We start from the raw sequence: 23,142 nt of genomic DNA, 5'->3' as shown, positions 1-23,142 counted from the left end.
GCAACAATTACAGGGAGGGGAGATCAGGACACTCAGAGGAGTAGGTGCGTGGTCCTGCCACTACAATATGTGGTGCTGCCTGAGTGGGTAACTAGAAGAGGGAGCCAGGAGAACAAGTGCTCCAGGAAGGAATCTTCAGACCAAGACTGAAAGACCTTTTCTCCTGCCCCAACACACCCAGCTGTGGCTCCGTAAACGCAGTTCAGCCGGCTGCCTCTAGATGGCAGTGTGTGCATGCGGCAGCAGCAGGGATTTCTGGGGAAGTTTTGCTGTCCTAACATAGGTGCTACTCTTTCATCCTTTTTTGCTCTTTCTCCTGCCTATATGGAATGAAGGTAGGAAGCTGGAGCTGGAGCAGCCATGGTATGACCACAGCTGGCTCTGAGGATGCAAGCTTCCCAGTAAGGAGAGCCAGAGCAGACTGATAGAGCGGACCTGGGACCTGAATGACTGTGGCATTGCTGATCAGCCTTACTCTACTTACCTTCAGACTGTGCGTTATGTCAGAGTTTTCAATGAGTATAGCAGCAAAATGCAACAAACCCTATTTAGTCAAAGCAATGTGGTTGGGTTGATGTTACAGGAGCTGAACACAAGTTTTGATTAGTACAACTCCCAAATGTACAGTTTTTGCTTATATGTCTCTCCTGAACTTCAAACAGCAAACTGGACCTCTTTTCTCTGTCCAGACACCTCAAATGGAAGAGGTCCAAGTTGTCACCCCTCATGAAACACACACACACACACAGAGTCACTTGGATTCCTGGTCTCAGTAAACAGCATCACCATCTAGGCAGCCAGAATCCTATCAGTCACCATCCTATTAGTCACCCCTCAATTCTACCTCCTAAATATATTTTGAATCTGTTCACCTCTTAGATCTCATCACCGACTTCCTGAACCATTGTAACAGTTTCCTTCCTATTTTTTAATCTTGCTCCTTCCAATCCATTCTCCCTACTGCAGCCTTAGGGATCTTCTAAAAGCACAAATGTAATAATGTTACTACTCTGCCTAAAACCTTTCAGAGATAGCTTAGGGCCTGAGGAATACCAGGCATATACTGTAAGACTTTGCCGGAATTATGATGTTGGTCCTGCAACACCACCTCTTTGGCATAGGTGTTGCTCTACAGACCACAGGGATGGAAATATTGACCTACACCTGGTTCAGTTACGGAAACCTCTCTCCCTTGCCACAGTGATTGGTCCAAGACTGGGCACGTGACTAGAGCTGGGCCAATTAGAGGCCTCCTTTGGGATTTGTTCAAACCAACCTAGAGTGTAGTTATTCGGAGTCACATCTCCAACATGGGGCAAACTCTGAGCACTAGGAGAGGCAGAGGAAGGGGGTCTTGGACTGGGCAGCCCACAGGATCAGCCCCTAGTGTTCAGAGTCAATCTGGTTTCCAGTTCATCTTTTGATTCTGTGTGTGACCTGAGTATCCTTCCAGTAATCTTCCCTCCTTTGGCCTAAGCTAATTTGAATAGATTTTTCTCACTTCCAACCAAAACATCCTGACTAAAGTGAAGATCCTTGGTTGTCTGGTGGTTCCCAGAAAACACATAAGAGTTCCTTCCAGCTCATGTTTTATAAACATTATTTCATTTGATTCTTACTATAAGCTCGTGAGGTGAGTTTTATTATTATCTTGACTTTACAGATAAGAGAAGTAGGGCTCAGAGATGTAAAGTATTTTGCTCAAGATCCAGAGGCTGAGAATTAGGAGCACTTGGACACCAAGTTCCTCTTCTATTCAAGCTGCTTCCCCTCAACGCCCCCCTGCCCCCCAGCTTGTATACACACACACACACACACACACACACACACACACACACAGAGAGGCGCTACAGAGCGGGGCCCAGGGAGAGTAAAAGCAGCACTGGGATAGGGAGCAGACTGGGACAGGAGGGTAAGGAGGAAGTCTGAGGATGATAAAGGCCAAGCTCCTCCATTTAAAATTTATAGCCAACTCCAGGTCCAGGAGGAGAAGAAACTCTCAGCTTCTTTCTTTTTACCCCTCCTTGTAATGTTTTTTGTACCCATAATCTATACCTAAGGCTTGCAGTCTGTGCAATAATTCAGTTATATTCTTGGCAATTACAGTTCTGGGGGCTAGCCCAGAAACTAAGTCACTGTTTACAATACAGCCCTCTTATGAGTTGGGACTGTCCATATCTCAATTCTTTTAATTTATTTTGTCTTTTGGTTACGTTGTACTTTTTTTCTTCCAGTTTTATTGAGATGTAACTGACATACAGCACTGTGTGAGTTCAAGGTATATGGCAAAATGATATGACTTACATACATCATGAAATGATTACAATAAGTTTAGTGAACATCCATCAACTCATACAGATACAAAATAAAAGAAAAATAAAAAAAATTTTTTCCTTATGATGAGAACTCTTAGGATTTACTTTCTGAACTTTTATATGTAACATACAGCAGTGTTAATTAATCATGTTGTACATGACATCCCTAGTACTTCTTTATTTCACAACTGGAATTTTGTACCTTTTGACCACCTTCATCCAATTCCCCTTCTCCCCACCCCCCCACCTCTGGTAACCACAAATCTGATCTCTTTTTCTATGAGCTTGCTTGCTTTTTGAAGTATATAACTGACCTACAACACTATGGCAGTTCCTGGTGCATAACATAGAGATCTGATATTTCTATACATTTCAAAATGATCACCACTGCAATTCTTTTTACTTTTTAAGAAAGGAAGAGAAAATGGGCCTGCCCTGCTTTGAGTGTCCCTGATGCTTTCTGAAGCCGTATTATTGTAAAAATGGGTCAGGTAAAGCTTGGTGGGTCTCAAAGGGCAGCTGGAAATGGCAGGCGAGTGTCATAAGTAACTGTCAGTGAGGCCTGGTCGGGGAGGGGTGGAGGCCTTGCCGGTTTTGTGGGCACTCCCCTCACCCTCTTCATGCCCTGCAGCAGTGTGGCCAACTGTTCCAGAAAGCAGCTGTCTCCCTGAGGCTGCTCAGGCTGGCAGGACCTCCAACATCATCGGGTCCATGATTCACAAAGCTGGCCTTACTCTCTCCTCCTTGTTCTAGGCTCATGACCTCCTTCACATCCAGGGTTAACCAGAAATCATCAGGTGTGGATGACCATCTTCCCAATTGCAACTTTCACTGGAAACATCTTCTCTGTCTCCACACCCCCCTTTTTAATAATGGTGGAGTCATCCCTCTACCAGAGGTGTCCTCACCATTCATGCTCACATAACATCTCCTTCCACCTTTTCTTCAGAATCATCACTCCTGCATCATTCCTATCACTCTTCAAACCTGCTCTAATAACTTCCATATTTTAACAAAACCCTTTGTATCCTAACAGAAGTAAAAATTAGATATGGCTATGAGCACTGGAAAACAGAGGATTAAACAAGACAGAAATTTCTTTTTCTCAAATACAAAATCAAGAGGTAATAGCCCAGAGCACGTACGGTGGCTCCCTAAACATTAGGAACCCGGATTTATTCTAACTTGTTGCACTAACATCCTCAACACATGGCTACGGCTTCAAAGTTCAATAGGCTGTCTGCAGCTCTATTTACATATTCCAGTGAGCAGGAGAGACCAATGGCTGAGATAAGCACACCACTTCCCTTTAAAGCTACTTCTCCAAAGTTGCACGTGGACACCTCCACTTCCTTCCTGTTGGCTGGAACTGAGTCATGTGACCACACGCAGCCATGAGGGAGTCCTAGAAACTTGCTTTTATTCAGGCAAGCCATGTGGCCAGCTAGAACTGGAAAGTCTATAATAAAGGAAATGGGGGAGAATGGCTATTAGGGTCATCTAGCATTCTCTGGCAAAGCCTCCTATGATTCCACATCCCTTTCTAGACCTCTCCCTGTTCTGTGTTCCCTGTTGGACAAGCTGTCCAAACACTATAGCTCTACCATGGTCTGGCTGCCACCCCACTACTCCTGGAACACTGTCCTTATCATGTGCACCAATGACATTCATGGGGCCAGAGTCAAAGGATCTTTCCCCTTCTTCATCTTATCTGAGCTGGAAGTAGCATCTACCACAGCTGACCACTCTTTTCTGGAAATAGATTTTTAGCCTTCGTGCTAAAAATACCACGCTCTCTTTCGACTACCTGCCGAGATTCGTCCCTCACCTTCATCCTGACAAGATGGCTGAGAGGATTCTTGCGGGGGGAGGGGGTACTGAAGGTACAGCCTGTGTTAGAGAGGTATTCGCACCGCTGGCTGGGCTCTGATGTTAAAAAGGCTGACCTCTGGGGTCTCAATCCACCTATTGAGGTGGAGCCCCTAAAACAGGCAAGCCCCTAAAACAGAATTCTTGATGTGTCTCCCTGAACTGTAGTCCCTTTCCTCCAGGCTACTCCACCCAATAAATGAGACACTGTTCACCCACTTACTCCAGCCAGAAACTTCGAAGTTATCTTTGGTTTCTCTATTCCCTGCCCCTATCTCCATCCTATCAGTGTCCATGTCCAAAACAGCATCTTTCAACTACTCACCTTAGTGTGGCCACCAATTTGGTCCAAACCACCATTAGTTTTGGCCGGGCCTGCCATAACAGTCTAATTATCTCCTTGCTTTTATTTGTGCCTGCCACCCACCCATTTATTTTCACACAGCAGAAAATCAAAACACAGTCTTCTGCATAAAACCCCTCAATGGTTTTTTTTACTTTTTTTTTTTTTTTTTTTTTGCATTACGCGGGCTTCTCACTGCCGTGGCCCCTCCCGTTGAGGAGCACAGGCTCCGGACGCGCAGGCCCAGCGGCCAGGGCTCACGGGCCCATCCGCTCTGCGGCATGTGGGATCTTCCCAGACCGGGGCACGAATCCGCGTCCGCTGCATCGGCAGGCGGACCCTCAACCACTGCGCCACCAGGGAAGCCCACCCTCGATGGTTTAATAAACAGTCTCCATTCCTAAACACAGTCTTGCATGGCCTGGTCCCTGCCCACTTCCCCACTTCATCCTTGTTCTTTTTCCCAGGCTTGCTGAACTCCAGCCACAAGGTTTTGTTTTCAGCTCCTTCACACATTCACAGCTTACCTTCCTCAGGGCCTCGGCACAAACTGTTCTTGACTTGGAATGTCTCTGCTTGGCTTTTCCCAAAGCTATCTCCTCATTTTCTTGACTTCAACTTCACCATCACCTCCTCAAAGACATTTTCCCTGCTGGCTCCACCTAAAGTACAAACAGCTCTTGTTCTCTATCCCAGTCCTTTGTTTTTGTCCCAACATTTATTTCAACCTGCAATAATGTGCCCTCCACCGAAAATCAGCCTTATGTAGCAAGAGGCTTCAGCTGTCTCGTTTACTGCTGAATCCTCAGCGTCAAAACAGGGCCTGGCCACAGACCAGGCGCTCAGTCAAGCACCCACTATCTGCTAGAGGATGAATGGACAGACAGGTTCTGCAAGGGGGTCTCTGAGCTGCCTGGGGTGTCACAAGCAGACTGCATCCCCCTTAATAAGAAAAAACTGGGAATGGACTGAACAGTTCAAGATCTCCTCCTTACATTGGACTTAACCTGTTGGTTGCTTTTACTAGAATGTGGTGCAACTAGTCTCTTGACCCAATTTTAACAGATCCGAGTTTCCTGCTGTCCCCAGAACAAATCGCTTAGCCCTCCTCCATCTGAATGAGTTTAAGGCTCCTTAAAAAATGAGGCGTGCCCGGGCCTCATTTTTCAGATAGGTGGATTGAGACCCCAGAGGTCAGCCTTTTTAACATCAGAGCCCAGCCAGCGGTGCGAATACCTCTCTAACACAGGCTGTACCTTCAGTACCCCCTCCCCCCGCAAGAATCCTCTCAGCCATCTTGTCAGGATGAAGGTGAGGGACGAATCTCGGCAGGTAGTCGAAAGAGAGCGTGGTATTTTTAGCACGAAGGCTACAAGCAGCCAGTCTTTACCGGCCGGTTTACAAAGAATAAATGTTAATTTACTAACCCAGTCTTGAAGCCCAACCCCAACCCCAGTCTCCGAGGCCCGGCAGGAATGCCTTCCAGCACTTTCAATTCAGCCATTTTTCTAACCCTGCGCTCACCTCTCTACCCGGTCACCCCCGTAGCCCCGAGTTGTGACACCCACAACTCGCGCTTCTCTCAGGCTGGGTTCCGGTGGGGTCAGTGACAAGGCCGACGTGGCGTCCACGTATTGCTCCGGCCCCCAAACGCTGGGTGCGGGTCCGGCCTCAGCCTGCCCCGCTCACCCAAGGGGCGAGCGACGACCAGGGCCGCCCCCCGCCTGCGGCCCCGCCCAAAGCGGGACAAAGGGGCGGGCCGGGGACCGGGCGCCGCGGGTTCTGCCCAGGCGCGGGCAGGAAGGCCGGGCGGGGCGAGCGGTGGGGGCGGGGCGTGGAGGGCGGGGCCGCGCCAGGCGGCGCAGGGAAGTGGCGCCCCTTTCTCAGCCGCCGCCGGGCGCCGCGCCCCCGGCCCCGCCCCTCCGCGCCCCGCCCCCGCGCTCGGATGGCCTGAGTCGCGCCCTCCCGCCCAGCGCCGCCGAACTTGCTCTAACTTCCTTGGCCCAGCCCGGCCGCACCGCTGCAGTCGTCGTAGCCGCCGCCGCCGCCGCCGCCGCCGCTGCCGCGCCCGGGTGAGTAGAGCGCGGAGTCCCCGCTGGAGCGTCGGGCCCTGCCGCCCTCATTGTCTGAGGCCGATCCCCCTGAGCGCCCTCTGGGGACTAGGACTGCTCCCCATGTCCAGGATAGGTCCCTCCGGTTCCCTCGCCCCTGCCCCGGGGGCGGCCCGGCGGGCGGCGCTGGCTTTGTCTGCCCAGATCGCCCGTGAGGGGCCGGAGGCCTTGGCCCGGACCCCGCTGAGCCGAACTCGGGCGCCGGGCGGAGTGAGAGCCACAGCGGGCGACCCGGCTGGCGTTCGGGGTTCTGCGGCCCTCGCCCTGTCCGTGTCCCCGGACGGGTGCCTGCTGCGACCGGGCGCGAGTGGGAGCACTCGGGGAGGGAGGGGTCGGACCGCCGCGGTTCTGGGCTCTGCCCCTCTCTCCAGCCTCGAGCCTTGGGTTGGGCACTCCTTTCGTTTCCGTCACGGACCCTCGGCTGCCCGGAGCTCGGGCCAGGGGTGGAGGGCGGCGCGGACTGGGGAGGGCGGTCCCCTTCCCCGCCCCGCCTCGAGTGTGCTCCAAGTCGCCCACCCCGGCGGTGTGTACCACTCTGCCCTGCACGGGTTTGGGGCGGGCGGAGTTTGAGTAGGTGGTGATCCAGCTTCTCCGTGCTGGTCGTTTGGGGTTGTGCTTTGGAGCAAAGCCCGACTCCTGATCTAACTGGAGCTTTGGTCGAGTTGGGTCTGTGGCTGCGGAGTTGGCTTGTCCCGGGGCCACTGCTCCTGCGGGGAGGAGTGGTGGTGCCGCCAGTGGGTATGGTGTGTGTGTGTGTGTGTGTGTGTGTGTGTGTGTGTAGGGACACTGCCGCCAGTGGGTATGGTGTGTGTGTGTGTGTGTGTGTGTGTAGGGACACTGCCGCCAGTGGGTATGGTGTGTGTGTGTGTGTGTGTGTGTGTGTAGGGACACTGCCGCCAGTGGGTATGGGGTGTGTGGGTGTGTGTGTGTGTGTGTGTGTGTGTGTGTGTAGGAACACTTGGGTACCGGGACTGCTGGGACACGAATCCGGGAGGCACGAAGAAGTTGGTCTCAGGCTAGAAGGGGTCGGTGCTGTGAGGAGTCGGGAAATGGTTGGCCCCGGTACTGCCCTGGCGGCTGGCTGCGGCGCTGTGTAGCAGCGCGCTGGGGTCTGGGGGCATCCAGTCATCCTGGGCCGTGAGTTCAGGGCATTGCATTGGAGCCTTTGCAGGTGTGCTCTCTCCCGTGGCCTGCTCCGTAGGAGTCCTTCTCTCTTCTGAGATGGGGGTTGCCTTGGGGCTGATAGGAGTGGGTGGAGCTGCTTGCCAAATCCTCAAAAGTAGCCTTCCCCCTTCCCCTTGACCTCAAAGTAGGGTAAGTTAGTGCCTGCAGAGTGCTCAGGTCACCCCTCCCTGTTGGTGAAGGGAAACCTGGGGCCTAGGCCATCAGAGCACCCCAGCACCCCTACATTCCCTCTACATTCAGTCAGCCCTGTGGAAGGCCAAAGCACCCTTGTTTCCAGGGATCCTCCTGGGCCCTGGCACCCTCAGAATGAAGCGCATATTCCTCCATGATGGCCCCATTTGCCCTTTCACCTCCTCTCTCAGCTGTCTCCAAGCTTTGTCTCGTCCTGAGGATCCATAACGTCTGGGGGTCAGGCCTTGGAAGCCCAGGCTACCAGACGGATTTCCCCTCCCCTCTTATTGCATCCTCACATCTCTGAACTCCACTTTTGGACTACCAAACATGGTCTTCAGTTCATTCAACAAAGCATGGTTGAGAGTCTGTGGGGTGCCAGGAGCTGTTGCAAGCATTGTTCCAGGCTCACAGCTGGCTGTCAGCTCTGTGTGGTCTTAGAACCCAGGCTGGACATGTAGTAGATGCTCTGTAGCGTTTATTAATCTGAGCTTGATCCCTGCTTAGCAGCATTATTCAGGCAAACAGGAGTTCAAGGCCACTGGTGCATTTGGAGGTTTGTGGCAGCCTCTAGGAAGAAAGGGGCTGCAGAAGGGTTGGCTGCCCAGGGAAGTTCCCCCCTTTACCAGCTGGGCAGCTGTGCAAATCTCTGAGGACAGGTGAGGGCGCCTCCCTTCCGGTGACTGGGAGTGGGAGGACAAAGCAGGTGTTCTGTGTGGGAGAGGAGGGGGCCCTGCCCTGCAGGTCCTGGTGGTAGTGAATTCCCAAGGAGGGGAGGGAGCAGGGAGTTCTGGAAGCTCTGGCTTGTGGAAACATTTCCTGAGGTCTCACTCTAGGTTGCAGTGCGCTCAGGGATTTGACTTGTTACTTGTTTAACTTCAACTGAGATAGAATTCAGTTTGGCAATGTCTGTAAAGTGCCATTGTGCCGGTCCTGGGAAACCTTTGCTCGTTTTAAAATGTGTAGTAATAGTTAAGTTGATTGAGACTTAATGATTGAGACTTACACCACATACTATCCTAGAAGCTTTACTTGTATTCATTCATTTAATCCGTGAAACGACACAGTATGGTAGATAATGTTAACGTCCCATTTTACAGATGATGAAACTGTGGCCTAGAGAGGTCACAGAGTAACTTGCTTAAGGTCTGAATGTGAACCGGGTTTCCTCATACCTAATTAGATAATGCCTTCCTCTCAGAAGTGAATAAAGTTGATTAATACACTGAACAAGCCTGGCCCACAGAGGAACTAGTAAGTTCTTCAGTGCAGGTGCCCTTATGTTCCCTCTTCTGAAAGCATCTCAACTATCTGGGCACATAGCAGGTTGACTGGTGATGTAGCTTTTGTCTCCCTAAGGCCAGGGAATGGGAAGACCGGCACGGCCATGCACAGTAAGAGCGAGTCATTGCCTGTATCTGTCTAGATAGATCAGAGTTTGCTGTGGTAACAATCCTCAAATCTCGGAGAATTAAAGCAACAAAGGATTATTTCTTATACCACATCCATCGCATGTCTGTTTTATGTTGTTCTCACCGTGGGACCCATGCTGATTAAGTGAAATGTTCCTGGTCACTTGGACAGACGGACAGAGAACATGATGAATCTCACCCTGGCTCTTAAAGCTTCCACCCGGAAGTGGCATTTCAACGGTCGAAGCAGTCACATGGCCACGTACTTCCCTGCAGGGTGGGGAGCAAAAGAGGACTGGGAACATTTGGTGAACAGCACTGATGCCTGCCACCTGCCCACCACTGTGCCGTCTCTGTGACTTCCCAAGGTCTGGGTCTGAGTGTCGTATGTTTCTGTGTCACCATGAACATCGATCATGAATTAGTCAAAGAAATGTCATTTAGGTTAAAGATGAATTGAGGTGCCACATTTGAAGGGCAGAGGTATGGTGAACAAAAATGCTTATTAGGGTAGTTAGAGGTTGTCTGCAGAAGCAGCTTGCTCCTCTGACCCTGGGCAAGTTATTTGAGCCCCTTGGGTCTTCTTTTGCTCATTCATTTATTCATGCATTAGTTTATGAGCCCAAGGACTAGTGATGAGTCCCAGGCCAGGGATTCTTACTAAGCACTTGTTTAGCTCCTAGCCTGGTGCTAGGGGCTGTACACTGGGTTCCAGGATTCCTGTTTCCTGCTGCTGGGTCCTGGTGGCCTTTAAGGAGGGATGTTATTGCCTATGGGAAGCGAAGCAGGCTCCTGCTCTTTCTCTCTGCCCTGGCACATGAGCCCTTGGACTTCTTGGACTTCCTCATGCTCTATCTGTATGTGGCGAGTAGGGGCAGCCACCTTTCTTGGAAGCAGGAGCATGTAGAAGCACCTCTATAGGCCTTGCCCTTCCCCTTCCACCTGTGAGACTCTGGGGCTGAGCCTGCAGGCCTAGGGGTATGGAAAGGTAAGGTGGTGAGGTTACTAAAGGATGGAGCCACACGAGGACAGGCTTGAATATGGGGCTGGGGTGGTTCTCTGTCTTGCGAAGTGGTTTAGAACCCCTTTGTTAATTGCATTTTTCCACCCGGGCCACGCTTGCAGGGTGTCAAAGAGCTGGCTACCCTGTGGACCTTGCTTTTGTGGTTTGTCACCGGCTTTGTCCCTGGTGACTTCCAGCAGGGTCAAGAAACACTGGTGGAGGTGGTGGGACTTCAGGTTCTTCTGCTCGTGGTTAACGTACTATCCTTAGGCTTGTCTCCTCCTTTTTCAGGGCTTCTGTTTTCTCTCCTACCTGGAGTAGAGAGAGAGGTAATGGTGGTCTACAGCAGTGGTCCCATTCTTGGCTGGTCATCGGAGTCCTCAGGGGACTGTGTAGACCCGTGCTTTGAAAATCTTTGGTCTAAGTGAATGCCAGCATTCCTGATTTGTCTTATCTTCATTATAGCAGTGGGATATTCATAATGTCTCAACATCTGTTTTCTCCCTTAAGGGCATGTTTTTTTTTTTCTTTGGTTCAGACAGGGCAAGTGGCTGTGTTGGACCAGCAAAGGGCCTGGCTAGTAGGAAATGTTTAGTGCCGATGAAACATAACGATGAGTAATGTTGTCCAGCACCTAGAGTGGAGAGTGGTGAGGCCAGCTTTAGAGTTGTATCTACTTTCTAGCTGAGTGACCTAGACAAGTCTTTGATGTTTTTTCTTTCTTTCTTTCTTGGATTTGGTTTTCTTATCTGTGAAGTGAGATGAATCTGCCCTTCCTGTCCCTCGTGGGGTTACTGTGAAGCATACACCCTTCAGGTTTGAGAAGCAGTGTGTGCAGCCCCTGAGTTAGGGTGATACCCCGGTTTGGGACTGCTGCCGTCACGCTGACGGCTCTCAGCAAAGTGCTCACCAGCCAAGGATTCTGGGAAGCCCATTTCCTCCATTCTTGGGCCTGGTGGGGTTGGCCAGGGCTGGGCCTGGCTGGGCGTTGCTGTGGTTTTTCCTCAGGAGGCCGCAGGCTGGTAATCTGAGAGTAAGTGGGCCTGGGCAGGCTCCTGGAGGTCTGTTACGTCTCGCTCGCCCAGTAGCCAGGGAGAAGTTCCTAGAGCCCTGATGTCTATCAGCTGGATAGCTGGAGGGACCAGCTCCTCCCTTCTTGGGCTCTGTCAGCCTGTGCTGCGTGGCTGCAAGCCGTGGCGGGGCCATCAGGATCCTGGGTCAGAGCTACACTTCTGGTGCTGCCTCAGACTCTGCGTATGTCCTGGAATTTGGGAGAGCTGAGGCTGGGCTTTCCTGCATGGGTAAGGTTTGGGGAGGGGTCGGGACGTGGGGCTAGGCAGAGGTTGACCCTGAGGAGAGGTTCGATGAACCCACCCTCTCTCTGTGTTTTCCCTGTTTACCTGTACTAGCTGCTGGGGCCTGTGCCAGTCTATTCTGCAGGGCCCAGGAAGCATTAAAAAAAAAAAAGCGGCTTTGAAGAATTTGTCGTCTTGATACTCTGGAGAGGGGCCCTCACAGCAGCTGGAATTAAATGAGTGTCCCCTGTATCTCTTTCATCCACACCCTGAAGTCTGAGTGGTGAGCCTGGGAGGGTCGAGGGCAGCAGCATATCCCAGGACACACAGTTCCAAGGCAGGGTCTGTGCTGATGCATCAGAAGCCCATCAGGGCACCATGGGATAACCGGGCTTGTTGGAAAGTGGCAGGTGGAAATAAGGGATATGGCCGCCCCAGCTTCAGATTTGGCCTCCCAGGAATGGGCGACTGGGCCCTACACACCCACTGCAGCAGTTCGGGCCATGTGTGACTCTCAGCTTTTGGAGTGTTTTGATCCCCAGTCTGGGGTGCCCACTCAGCTTGCTCAGGTCCCTGCTCTTTCCAGGCTTCTGGCTGCTGCCACCAGCTGCTCCAAGGAAAGGCCCTGGTTGCCCACTGAGTGACCATTGCCACGAAGAGACCCTGTTTCCTCTCCAGATGACCTCCCTAATGTCCGGCCACCCTGCAGCTTGGCTGTCTGGTTTCAGCCCTTCACCCCTGCGCCAGACAGACAGGGTCTGTCCCCCAGGGCTTGGTCGGGGAGGCCAGCCCCAGCCCCAGCGGTTCTCACGCTCTGGGTGAGGGGTCCAGGAAGACTTGGAGCTCCATATTGTTTAAAAAAAAATTATTCTGACACTCGTGAAAACAGTAAGGCACGCTTTATTCAGGAGTGTCGTGATAGATATAAGGACTACAACAGTGGGGAATGGGGTTTTGCAGTAGGGGAGAGAGATTGGGCTCAACCCCAGATGTTACAAGGGAGCAGAGGTGGGTGGGTGGATGGATGGTAAATTTATAGGAGGGTAGGGTAATTCTTTGCTAACTGACCTGACAGTTCTTGCTGAAGGCAGGCTAGGGTGATCAGGTGTCATGTGGCGGGTGCTACACGGGGAGGAGGAGGAATTTGGTCACATGTGGAAGGTGATCAGCTATGGAGAGTGGGAGATCCTGGCTAAACTGCCTTAGCGGGATTCCTGCTAAAACTGGACTCTACAGGGACAGAGACAGAAGCCCGGCTTTGGGCCTCATGGGGCAGAGGGCTCAGAGGATCCTGACTAGTTTGGTCAAAAGGACACTGTCGGTGTACGAGGCACTAGCCTGAGCTCATCGGCACTCACGCTTGTCGCTCAGGAGTGGTGCCCCGCTTTGTGGACGTCACTCCCTTGCTTCCAGAAACCTAGTCCTTTTCTTTTCAGCACCTACTGGCTCCTTGGCCCCTGGCTCCTTCACTCTTGGCCCCTGGACCGCCCTCTGCATCCAGGAAACAGTATGGACCTGTGGCCTTGTTCCCTGTGCCCCCGCCCCCCGCCCCCAGGCCAGTGCTGGCTGCCCTTGTTGCCAGATCTGTTGGGAGCCAGATAGCAGCCATTTGACTCTGGACAGCCCTCCCTACTTGACCCTCTTTCCTTGGCCTGTGTACCTTGTGTTTCCTGTTCACTGCATCCTGGGCAAACCAGTCTGACAACTTTATGGATCTCCCTCTCCCACAGGCCTGGGACCCGACTGTCTAATCTGCCTGAGCTGGGCCAAGGGAGGTGCAGTGGGTGATCCCCTCCCTCCCCCGCAATGCCGCTCCAGGGGCCTTCTGGCCTGATCCCCCGCTGCTTCCTTCCGCTGCCCAAGGCCTTCGATCCTCCTGGGTTTCTTTGCCCCCCTTGTCTGTTTGGTCACACCCTGCGCAGATGACCCTGTTGGGTGTGTCTGCTACTCCTGGGGGGGCTCCTGTCTCGACAGTCAGCTTGTTAGGAACCAGACCCTGTTGTGAGAAAAAAGGGTGTGTGCAGAAAATCTGACGGCTGCGGGTTCGGGCCTTCCCCCCTTCCTGAAGGCTGGCTTCCACCCCTGCAGGGGACGGTGGCTCTGTGCAGCCATCCTACCTCCACTGTCATCATCTCCTGGTGTCCTAGCTGCTTCCTGTGAAATACAAGTAATGATATAAACATGGACAAGGGGGCCTGTCAACAAAAGAGCTGGTGGTAGCCATGGGGTATTCATTCATTCCCGAGGGAGCAGGGAGGTGCGAGTGGTGTGTGCCCTGGTGGAGGGGTGGGATGGGCAGGCCTGTCGGGGGCCCCTCTGGGCTAGGGAGTCCTGAAACTCTCTCTGTGGGAAGACAGATGCGGGGAGGTGGGGCAAGTGCCAGCTGGGGGGCTGCAGGATTCGTTGTGTTGAGGGTCAGTGCCTACAGGGCACTGCCCGCTCATGCAGAAAGGCGGTCAGAGAGGGGCCGGCCTTGGGTTGATGGAGGGTTGTAGGATTCTGCACCGGAGGTGCTGAGGGCCCACTGAGGGCCCAGGAACTTGTCTCCAGCAGCTGAGGTCTGAGGGCTCCAAGTGCCTGCGTGATTCTACTTGTTGTGGAGTCTCATTTGTGCTCCTTAATTTGGGGGCTGCTTGTCGAACATTGAACACTCATCAGAAAGCCTCTAATAGGATAGGGGAGCCAAACTTAACATCTTTCCTCTTTCCAGCCGCCTTTCTCTGTGGTCTGGGTGGTCTGCGAGTCATTAGGAGATCTTTGTGGTGGGCTGCGAGGTGGGGCAGGGAACCTCTGCTAGGTAGAGAGAGCGCCATCCAGGAACCACTCCCCGCCCCGCCAAGTGGTCTCACCCAAACGGTCTGGCCAGTCCTGGTTCTAATAGGCATTGTGTCATACCCCTCAGAAGCAGGAGAGAGACTGGGATGGTTATTATATTGTTCCTTAGGGGGAGAATCACTTGGAGGAAATACATCAGTGCTTCTGAGTGCAGAGTATTTATTGACGCGTCAGTTAAAGTAGGCTTTTAAACAACATGTGCGTATTCCCTTAGTAAGGAACAAGTGTGCAAACCCATCTCACAGCTCCATTTTGCAGCTTGCATTTCCTGAAAGGTACAGGAAGTTTAGTGGTTAAGGGGTTGGAGTTTAGAGCTGGGATTTTGGAGAAACTGTTTTTAGCCTGTTCTTGGAGTTGGGCCAGGCCTAGAAATCTGTTGAAATAGCTTTCTTCAGCTGCTAAAATTGGGATGAGTTTGTAACACTAGGACCTTGAGCCTCACTGATGACTGGGGAGGGCCCTGAGAAGGGTCCATGCTGAGGCCTGGGATGCCTGCGGCTCAGTGCCCCCAGAACCTGGGGGTCTTACAGTCTCATCGTGGACCGAGTGGACCTGGCTACAGATGGTCCTCTGTATGGAATAACTTAGGTTTCCCTTCTGCCTTGGTCAAAATCGGCTCTTGGTCTTCCTAGGAAGGCTTTCTATTTTGGGACTTGGGGAGGAGTTGTGAACAGGGAACTCTCTGAGTTGGTAAGTCTGTCTTTATTCCAGAGGCTGTCACTCTCTTCCCCTTTTTCCCCCCTTCTTCTTGTTCTAGGGAGATGCCAGAAACTGCCTGCAGAGAGCTACAAGCCAAATTTTTTGTGCCACGAACTTTAGGGATTTTAAATGTCAATTTAGTTTTAACTTTTTTCTTTAAAAAAGTACATAATGAAAGATACATAAAAATATATAGTGAAAATTAACATTTCTACCCCTGACCCCTTCAGTTCTGCTCCCCTGAGGCCCTGTCACCATCACCAGGTGTTGGGTGTCTAGTGAAGCGTCTCTGGCCTCCTCTTGTTTATCACCATGCCGTACACTACTTAGGGTGTTCTGATTTCTACCCTAAAGTTTATCTTGGGATTGCTCCATTTCAGCACACGCAGTTCAGGCCATTCTTTTTAACGGCGGCATGTTATTCCTCTGTGTGGTCAACCATGATTCACTTTATCAGCCCCCTGTGGATGGACATTGAGGTTGCTTTCAGTGTTTGGTTCCTCCAAGCCAAGCTGCAGGAATGCCTCACATGTACATTCTCAGAGGTCTGTCGTAGAGATGGCTAGACGGGGAATCCAGGCATGGGGTGCTTGACCAGAAAAGAAACACGCTGTTTTGATTCCAAGAGGGAGCATGAACATTTCAGAGTTTTTCTTTTGGAGGGATCTTGTGTTTCTGCAGTCAGAGCCTGTCTGTTTCAGCTCAGGTCAGCCTGCTTCCAGGGCACCTGGTGTTTGCAGCTCTTGGCTGTGCCCTGTGGGCCTGCCTGTGCGTCCAAAAGTGTGATGTAAGAGTGTGAAGAGGCAGTCAGAGCCAGATGGGGTCTAGGGAGGTTCTGGGGAGGCGGGGAGTGGGGAGGCTTTTCGTACCTGGGCTTGAGCGGCCCTGGGAGTTTGCAGGAATTGGGCCAGGTGTGAGGTCCGGCATCCTGGCTGAGAAACAAACAAGGAATTGGGAATCAGTTTTTAGAAGAGCAGATTCTCCTTGGGTTTCAGGGGTTGGTGTGAAGCCTCTTGTCCAGGCCCCACTGGACCTTCCGCAGCTCTGGGATCCCCCATCTCCCGCCTGCCCAGAGGCTCTGCCTTCTTTGTACCGCTTCAGGGCTCTGGGCCTGACTGCCACCCTGTGATTTTAAAAGCCTGTGTACAAGGCACCTGGTGTAAATAATAGATGGGTTTTTCTGTTTTGAGCAGGCGGCTTCCTTGCAGAGCAGAAGCAGGGGGTGAGGGCAGATGAGGTTTTCTTCCTGGGATGGGTTGGGGCAGGGAGGCAGGGATGTGAGAGAGGGCTTACGTTGGAGCCATCTACTGGGATCCTTCTGGGAGTCCTGAGAGTGCTCTGGCTGTTTCCCCATCCTTGTGGCCACCGTGTACCCCAGAAAGGACCATAATCTTCCCCTATCTGGCTCTGGCCACCCCGTGCCTACAAAGGGCAGGGCAGGAAGCGGGGAGATTTTAGGGCTGGATGGCAGATAGCCCCCCTAAAAAGAAAGGTGCCCGATACGACCCTGACCTGGTGAGTTTGAGGCCTGCGTCCCTGCCCTGTCTCTCCCACCATTGCCCTTACATGCCGCCCCTGTGAGAAGTCCACAGCTTCCCATGCCCACCGCTCTATTGTAAGGGGCTTGGAGCTTGGCAGCACAGAAGTTTCTGTTGTGGCCGGGTGGCAGCTAGGGCTGACCTGTGGGGCTGAGGAGGTGGCGCCTGGGAACTGACAGTGGAGCTATTCATGGGCTCTGCCCCGGTTTCCTGCTGCCTCCCATTGTGAATTATTTTGGGGGGAGGGGAGGAGGAGGGGGGTGGCCAGTGGCTCCATTGTTGCTGGTAGCGGGAGCCCATTATGCTAATAGAAGTCCTTTAGTGAACAGATCTTAGCCACTCCAGGGCCCCACTCATGTTCTCTGATGTTGGGTGAGCTGCCTAGCCCAACCCTGCCCTCTCCCAGTGCTCCCCATCCCTGGAAATCTGGAGGAACCCTGCCCTTTGTGGGTACCTCTGTCAAGATTCCCCTTCCCCCCTCAAGCCCCCTAGCTGTGCCTGGAACCCCCCTGGGTGTGAGAGCTCTGAGCAGCTGGGCAAGGAGCAGGGGTGCCCAGTGCCTGTCTTATCAGCCACCTGCCCGCTGCCTCTGGGAGTGGTGTCTGCCTGAGCTCTCCCGGCCCAGCTGCACCCTTGGGTGGGGGCCAGGCGTGTGCCTGGGTAGCTGTCAGTCTTGAGGCCCCCATTTTCCTTTGTACCTCAGCGCTCAGCCCGGTGTCCCCTGTGCCTCGCTGGAGCACTCAGCTGTAGAAAAGCCTGCTTGCTGGCAGGCCGGCCTGCAGTCTCTCCACTCCCCCCCCACCCCGCTGCCTGAGCCACGGCCATTTTCCTTTGTTCTGCCATCTCCGGGCTCTTGAATCTCAGGCAGGCGGCGGCAGGCTGGGCAGGCAGCAGGCAGCGGGTGCACAGCACCAGCGGAAGCCCTCACGACATGAATCTTCCCACTGAGCCGATGGTGTGCAGTCTGCCGGCTGTACCGTCACTTCCCCCAGCTGTACCCCCAGCTCCCCGGTGGTGCTGAGATTTCCGTTTGTTTAAAGAGGGTCTTGCATCTTATTGGATCACAGTGATGCTGACTTGTACAGTGGGGACAGAGAGAGGGCTTGCCTGTTTGTGCCACTGAGGGTGTGTGAGAGGGAGAAGGATGGGGGGGAGGGCGAGTTCATGGATGCCTTTGGGAGCACCAGCCTCCTGGTCTTTGGCAGAAAAAGCCACTCCCAAGTGTAAATTTTGATCCCTTTACCTCCTGGTCCTTCTCCATGAAAGAGTCGTGTAGGAAAAGCTCTTAGCATTTAGTGGCAGGGGTAGTTGAGAAAACAGTAGGTTTTTTTTTTTGGTCTCTGTGGTTGTGGGAATTTTTCTCCAACTGAGGGGAACCATCCATCCCCTGCCCCTTTGCATCTGCATGTCTCTCATTCCCAGTTTTTGGTGGGCAAAAGGAGCTTCCTCCTGGGGGTCTGATTTCACCCAGTGTGAGGTCACAGGCCAAGCTGAGGGTTACTCTCTGGCATCTCTTTCCGGAAGTGTGCCCGCCCCAACTCGTACATCTCCAGCTTTCTAAACCGCAGCCGGAATCTGAAATGTAGTCCCCCTGCCTTTGACATAAGAGTTGTTCGGTATGAGAACTCCGGAGCTCTCACTACTTTTTTTCGTGTTTAGCATTTTTTTTTTTTTTTTTATCTTTTCAAAACCCATCCATCTTGAGATCAGCCTGGCTGTCTTATCTGACTCTTATCAGCCAACCTCGCAAATTAGGAAGCAAGTCCCAGCCCTGGACAGGGTTGCCCCTTGGAGTGCCCTTGTTTCAGCAAATGTTGTACAAGACTCAGCAAAAATAGCTGAGTTCGCAGTCATATGCATTGAAACACAGATGCAGCTTTTAGGGTAGTTGGGCCCAAACAAGTGGGGGAAAGGTCGTGACTGAGGCAGCACGCTGCTCCGGAAAAGCGCAGGGAAGTAAGGAGAAGGCTGAGGTTGGGTCCCAGCTGTGCGACTGGCCCTCTGGGTGACCTTGGCGATTCATTTCCATGGGGGTAGGTCTCTGGAAAATGGAAGGGTTGCTCAGATGAACTTCGGACGTTTTTGAGCCGTGACTCTTTGAGTTCTATGAATCTAAGTCCAAAATGCTTGGTCGCTACACTGAGCCCCTCGCACCAACTCAGGGTACCTTTTTGGAGGAAATGTCATCAGATGGGGTTAACGGAGGGCATCTCTTCCCCGGGGCATTTCTTCCTCAGGTTCTTGAGGGGCTGGTGATGGTGAAACCCACCCATCCTGAGCCCAAAAGCACACGGCCAGTCCTCAGGGGCTGAGTGTGGCACCAAGGAGCCCACTGAGAAATAGTCCTGCCTCAGACAATGGCATTGACCCTTTTCTTGGAAATACCACATTCCCTCTTTGGTGAACCTCTGGGGATGGAAAGAAAGCTCTTTATTTTACCTCCCACCAAAGTGAGGCCAGGCTGTTAAAAGTAAAAACAAAACCTATAAGACAGAGATACCATCTGTCCTTAAATATCCAACTTGGTCCTGGGGGTGGCGGCTAGATTTACATTTTGTCTTTATTTTGTCAAAAATTCCAGGAGGCAAAAACGGGTTTCTGGCCCTTTATCTGCCTTTCCCCACCCAGCCTCCACCCCCTGGGAGGCCTCCTGTGCCCCATGGCTTTCCTCCCATTGTCTGCTGGGCTGGGATCAGCCTTGTCACTGTTCTGGGCTGTGTGTTTCTGCCCTGCCTCACAGGAGGTCTGTGGTCTTGGAAGATATCCAAGGGGCAGGGAGTCCAGCTTTGATAAACATTTGGTTTAGAGTAGCTTCCACAGCTGTGAAATGGGAATAAAAATAACCTGTGAGGATCCAGTGGGATGCACTAAAATACTGAGCAAATTCCACAGTTAAAGCATTCCTCCGAGAGAGCTGATTGCATCCCTGTCAGTGGACGCACGATTAGGTGGGTGGGCTTTCCCCCATGACTTGCCTTAAAGGTCCTTTCCCTCCATCAGTGTTACTGCTTTTCTTTTGGGCCCCTTACACCCCACTGTTCAGAGTACTGCCCACTGGGCAGCACTGGCAACACCTGGGAGCCTGTAGCGCTGCAGACTTGCCTCACAGCAGCTGACGCAGAATCTGCTTTGAACAAGATTCCCAGGTGATTTCATGCGCTTTCAAGTTTGAGAAGCACTGGCTCAGACACCTCGTCCCGCCCTGCACCACCCTGAGACTCTCGCACCTTCCTCTGTCTCTTTTGTGGTTTTGCTGTCTTCACCCTCTTGCCCTCCTTAAAGCTGCCGACTTTAAAGGGCTCTGCCAGCTCCGGCTCCGTGGCTCCCACCCCCTCGGGCGCGCAGTTTGCAGCAGGTAGCCCTGGGCCCTGGCGGTGTCTGGGAGGTGGGTCTGGGGATCCTGGAAGCAGCCTTGGCGGGCAGCTGGCTCCCTGAAGCCTGCTGGCGAGGTCAACTTTGGGGCACTGTGCCGAGGAGGTAATTGGAGCCCTCTTTTGTGAAAGGGGGTGCAGAGCCTCCCTCGGCCATCTGGTGCCACTTGCCCCGCCCCATCCGTCCAGCAGGGCGACAGGAGATCAAAATCAGGTTGTAAATGTTGTTTGCTTTTTGTAGAAACACAAAGCATTCTATATATAAAGATGTTTTGGTAGACGTTGAAGTTCAAATAAATAGTCCAGAAAAGGGATTGTAAATTAATTTCTTTTAGCGGAAAAATGTTTGAGATGACTCTCCTGATTTCGCTAGGATTGCCTGCCTTCCCCCTGCATTCTGGTTGAGGTGGGTGAAGGGCTCGTGGGTGTGAGCTTGGGCCCCCAGGCCTGGGGATGCCCTGGCTTTCCGGGACTGTTTTAGAGACTAAGCCGGTAATCTTCTATCTCTTTGTGGATTCTTCTCAGCTTTTTTCAGTAGAGTTCCACCATTGATTTGCATTTTTAAAAAAATCTGCTTCTCCCTCCCCCACCCCTCTTATTCCTCTTCTCTTTTACATTTTTAAAGCACTTTGTTATATTTATTTACTTTTCTCCAGCGGGCTTCACCTTTTGCTTTCCTCCCTCTGTGAGCCTGACCCCAGGCTGTTTGCCTTGCTCGGAGGCCAGGAGCCAGGCTCTGCCCTGGCCTGGTGAGCCCCTGTCTGCCCAGGGCAGGATTAGGGGGTGCTCCCAATGCTGACCTCGGAGTGAAGTGGCTTGCTTGGTTGTCTTACAACACAGTATATTGTAGTGAACTGTGCAATTTTGGATACAAAGATTTTGACTATCTTAGAGCCACAGTATTTTATGCCTTTCAGGCGTGGAGAAATGGAGGAAAAGGAGTAAATGTGTGTAATTCTAAGTTCTCCTATATAGTTTCTTTGTGTTGGGGCAGAGGAGGGTGGGGGTAGGGCAACCCCTGCAAAGAGAACATTTCCCACCTACATTAGACGGGCAGGTCACATCCTCGCACCGGAGCAGCTCCCCTGAGGGAGCAGCTCCCCTCAGCTATTGGAGCAGAATTTACTCCTCTCCAAGAGCAGGCCCACTTGTCACTCAGTATGTTTGCTGCTGTTAGGAGTGGCCCCTACCGCAACTGTGTCAGCCCTGCAAGGGTAGCCACACCGGTGGGGTCTTGGTGCCATCCTCAGGGCCTGGCCCAGAGCTGGGGCCACACTGGGGCTCTGTTGAGACTGTCGGCTGCCACCATGCTGGGTTGTAGCGGTTAAACCCACTGCTGTGGGGAACATTTCCTGACCAGCTTCCCGCCTCCTCGTTCCTTCCTTCCTGGGCCCCATCCTGCCCTCCTGCCCCTGCCTGACTGCATTTAGCAGAGGGAAGCGTGTCCTGAGCCCCCTGCGTCGGGCACGGGTCTCACTCGAGTTCTTGGTGTCCACAGCCCCATTCTAGGTGCCTGGCACGCAGCAGGTGCCGGGACATGTAGAAACAGGTCCTGAGGTGTTCATCTCCCACAGCAAAAGCCTTTCCCCCAGGGGCTCGCAGAGTGAGTTAGGGCACTGGTGGATTGCTGTGCCCTCGGCTTCAGTCGCGCCTTGGCCTTGGCTTAGGCCCTTCGTGGGGAACCTCAGGGTGGACAGAGGGTCCAGGCCTCTGGGTCCTGAGGTCTGGAGGTCACAGCACATAGGCCTCATGGGTTCTTGTCCATGCTGAGGATGTTGCTGTAAACTGGGTCCAGATTACCACGTCTTGTGTGCACCTGGCTTCTGGGTGTAGACATTTTGTGTGCACTTAGGTTTTCAGAAACAGGCCTGCTGTGATTATCGGGGCACAAGGTGCCGTACACCATGACGGCAGGGCTCCCCATCCTCACGTGAGCAGGCGGCTTCACCTGCAGCAGCAGAGGGAGGGCAGCTGGGAGGCCAGGACGGTGCCAGGCCTCCTTCCCCACAGCCTTTTGAGAGGCTGGGGGGCAGCAGCTGTGGGTGACCTGGCCCTGCCTCATCTGGGTGGGCAGGCACCACCCTGGTGCTGCCTGAGCAGTTGAGTAAGCTTCCTGATGAATCATCTTCAAGATCTGTGTTTGGGCCCCAGACTTGTTTGTTGCCCAAATGTTTTTTTGTTCGTTTGTTTAAAGGAAAATGGCCACAAATTCTACATTTTACTGGAGGTGAGTTATTTGGTAGACTCTGCCTTCATTTGTTTTGTTTGTTTTTTGATCTTTCGTCAAGATAAGACTCGGGTTATGCATTTTGTGGTGTGTCCTCAGTGTATCCCTTCAGGAAGGATGGATGTTGGCTTGAGGACCTCATTACTAGTGATGACAGTGGTGGTCACTTGGTTAAGGCGGTATCTGCTGGGTTTCTCCACTGCTGAGCTACTATTATGTTCTTTGTAATTAGTAAGTGTCCTATGGGGAGATACTTTGAGACTAGGTAAACATGCTGCTTTCTCATCAAACTTTGATCAACTGGTTTTAGAACCTGTTTACTGAATGTTTTTGTGTCATCCCCTGCCCCAGTTCACATATTGAAATTCTAGTGCCTGGTTTGATGATGTCAGGATGTGGGGCCTTTGGGAGGTGCTTAGGTCATGGTGGTGGAGCCCTCAAGAATAGGATTAGTGCCCTTACAAGAGACCCCACAGGGCTCCTTTGCTGCTCCATCTTGTGAGGACATGGTGAAAAAGTGCCAGCTTTGAACCAGGATGAGGCCCTTGCCTGACCATGCTGGCACCTTAATCTTGGGCTTCCCAGCCTCCAGAACTGTCAGGAGTAAACTTCTGTGCTTTAGAAGCTGCCTGCTCTGTGGTATTTTGTCCAGTCTGGTGTTTTGTTATAACAGCCTGAACAGACTGAAAACCCATTATCAGTTATTTCTGTTGTGGTTGCTGAGTGGCAATGATTTAATTACATTAATTTTACATTTATCATTCTGCT

At 52.5% G+C, this 23,142-nt stretch overlaps 1 protein-coding gene and 1 long non-coding RNA gene across 3 annotated transcripts in view; one reads left to right on the top strand and one right to left on the bottom strand.

Moving 5' to 3' along the window:
• Window positions 1-1,955: 1,955 nt before the first annotated feature.
• LOC132439887 (uncharacterized) lies at window positions 1,956-6,252 on the bottom strand. The gene is made up of 3 exons (XR_009522452.1): window positions 6,052-6,252; window positions 5,055-5,189; window positions 1,956-3,774 (listed from the first exon to the last, which is right to left on the bottom strand). It is a non-coding gene; the product is annotated as an uncharacterized lncRNA (long non-coding RNA).
• Window positions 6,253-6,511: 259 nt separating this feature from the next.
• TSPAN14 (tetraspanin 14) overlaps window positions 6,512-23,142 on the top strand; it is a 55,615-nt gene continuing 38,984 nt past the window's right edge. For both annotated transcript variants that reach the window (XM_060034688.1, XM_060034687.1), the window contains exon 1: window positions 6,512-6,599. The gene's annotated coding sequence lies outside the window, so the exon portion shown is untranslated. The remainder of the gene's footprint in view (window positions 6,600-23,142) is intronic.

The sequence above is a fragment of the Delphinus delphis genome, chromosome 16, assembly GCF_949987515.2.
Source record: "Delphinus delphis chromosome 16, mDelDel1.2, whole genome shotgun sequence".
Taxonomy (NCBI): domain Eukaryota; kingdom Metazoa; phylum Chordata; class Mammalia; order Artiodactyla; family Delphinidae; genus Delphinus; species Delphinus delphis.
The sequence above is the reverse complement of the archived record's forward strand: the minus strand, read 5'-3'. Positions and strand labels throughout refer to the sequence as shown.